Genomic DNA, 2,612 nt, shown 5'->3' with positions numbered 1-2,612 from the left:
ACATAGTTAATAGTTGAAGAGTTTAGTTTGTGATGACCAGGTCACTTGTGAAGATCTACACTCTCAGTGAGGCCTTACCTGGTCACATAAACATAGTTAATAATTGAAGAGTTTAGTTTGTGATGGCCAGGTCACTTGTGAAGATCTACAATCTCAGTGGGGCCTTACCTGGTCACATAAACATAGTTACAACGACGATGACGACGATGAAGCCTGCTTTGTCGGGCTGTCGTTACGAGCGATGGCCGGAATTCGCTTTCCGAAGAACAAAGAGCGACTACTAAGCTCAGCCAGGGGTGGGGGGCCTCACAGCTGGTTGGGCAAAAAAATCTACGGTTTTGAATCGAAATGAGGCCATGAGCGGGGAGAGAGACGGGGCTGGGAGGCGGCGGTCTCCACGTTGATGAATCTGCACAACTTTGTTTAGGCTTTTTGTTCGCATTTTTTTACTTTTAACTTTTTTAGACTTTTAATTTTTTAGACTTAAATTTCGATTTCAAGCTTTCGTGACTGCAAGGATTCATCTTGTTTGGTTCTTTCGGTAAAGTCACCACGTAGAATGAGAATAAAATAATAAATTGATAAAATAAAATAACACAATAATATTCTCATGACGTTTCGGCCACAACACAAGCGGCCTTCATCAGGTGAAGGGGACGAGACTGTCTGGAGGGACAGCGCTGGAGTGAGAGACTTTTTTTACTTTTTTCACTTTCATTGGACTTATTTTTTTTACATTTCCTTTTCCCATCTTCAACTTTTTTTTTCCTTTTTACATTCTTAGACTTTGGAGACGATTTATTTCTCTTTCTTTTAACTCTTTTTTAAAAAAATAACTTAAAAAAAAACTTTTTTTCTCTCCAAAAAGATCCCTTCCCGGTGGACCGCGACCACGATGGCCGGCGTCTCGAGTTCACGGGAGCCGAGGTGAGCGAGGAAGCTGCTCCACCACCATCATCGCGTGAAGAGGAGGAGGAGGAGTAGGAAGGGTCTCCACCATCATCGCGTGAAGAGGAGGAGGAGGAGGAGTAGGAAGGGTCTCCACCATCATCGTGTGAAGAGGAGGAGGAGGAGTAGGAAGGGTCTCCACCATCATCGCGTGAAGAGGAGGAGGAGGAGTAGGAAGGGTCCCCACCATCATCGTGTGAAGAGGAGGAGTAGGAGGAGTAGGAAGGGTCCCCACCATCATCGCGTGAAGAGGAGGAGGAGGAGGAGTAGGAAGGGTCTCCACCATCATCGCCATCGCCCGTTCGGTGGCGCGGAGCTGCAGGGGACCGCGAGGGGGGGGCCGTGAGATGTCGCACAGAGGGGACGCTCGGAGCGGAGACGGAGACACCGCTGGGGGTGAGGACTCCATAGACTCAGCACTGTCATAGACTCAGCACTGTCATAGACTCAGCACTGTCACCATAGACTCAGCACTGTCATAGACTCAGCACTGTCACCATAGACTCAGCACTGTCATAGACTCAGCACTGTCATAGACTCAGCACTGTCATAGACTCAGCACTGTCATAGACTCAGCACTGTCACCATAGACTCAGCACTGTCATAGACTCAGCACTGTCATAGACTCAGCTCTGTCATAGACTCAGCACTGTCACCATAGACTCAGCACTGTCATAGACTCAGCACTGTCATAGACTCAACACTGTCACCATAGACTCAGCACTGTCATAGACTCAGCACTGTCACCATAGACTCAGCACTGTCATAGACTCAGCACTGTCATAGACTCAGCACTGTCATAGACTCAGCACTGTCACCATAGACTCAGCACTGTCATAGACTCAGCACTGTCATAGACTCAGCACTGTCATAGACTCAGCACTGTCACCATAGACTCAGCACTGTCATAGACTCAGCACTGTCATAGACTCAGCTCTGTCATAGACTCAGCACTGTCACCATAGACTCAGCACTGTCATAGACTCAGCACTGTCATAGACTCAACACTGTCACCATAGACTCAGCACTGTCATAGACTCAGCACTGTCACCATAGACTCAGCACTGTCATAGACTCAGCACTGTCACCATAGACTCAGCACTGTCATAGACTCAGTACTGTCATAGACTCAGCACTGCCATAGACTCAGCACTGTCACCATAGACTCAGCACTGTCATAGACTCAGCAATGTCACCATAGACTCAGCACTGTCATAGACTCAGCACTGTCACCATAGACTCAGCACTGTCATAGACTCAGCACTGTCATAGACTCAGCACTGCCATAGACTCAGCACTGTCATAGACTCAGCTCTGTCATAGACTCAGCACTGTCACCATAGACTCAGCACTGTCATAGACTCAGCACTGTCATAGACTCAACACTGTCACCATAGACTCAGCACTGTCATAGACTCAGCACTGTCACCATAGACTCAGCACTGTCATAGACTCAGCACTGTCATAGACTCAGCACTGCCACCCATAGACTCAGCACTGTCATAGACTCAGCACTGCCATAGACTCAGCACTGCCATAGACTCAGCACTGTCATAGACTCAGCACTGTCATAGACTCAGCACTGTCATAGACTCAGCACTGTCACCATAGACTCAGCACTGTCATAGACTCAGCACTGTCATAGACTCAGCACTGTCATAGAC

At 47.9% G+C, this 2,612-nt stretch overlaps 1 long non-coding RNA gene across 1 annotated transcript in view; it reads left to right on the top strand.

Annotated features, from left to right (window-relative positions):
- Positions 1–348: 348 nt before the first annotated feature.
- Positions 349–2,612, top strand: part of LOC142907456 (uncharacterized) — a 7,260-nt gene continuing 4,996 nt past the window's right edge. The window contains exon 1 of the long non-coding RNA XR_012931013.1: positions 349–1,344. This is a non-coding gene — a long non-coding RNA (uncharacterized LOC142907456). The remainder of the gene's footprint in view (positions 1,345–2,612) is intronic.

This window comes from Petromyzon marinus, chromosome 79 (assembly GCF_048934315.1).
Source record: "Petromyzon marinus isolate PM22_M1 ecotype Great Lakes invasive population chromosome 79, UKy_Petmar_22M1.pri1.0, whole genome shotgun sequence".
NCBI classification, from domain to species: Eukaryota; Metazoa; Chordata; class Hyperoartia; order Petromyzontiformes; family Petromyzontidae; genus Petromyzon; species Petromyzon marinus.
The sequence above is the reverse complement of the archived record's forward strand: the minus strand, read 5'-3'. Positions and strand labels throughout refer to the sequence as shown.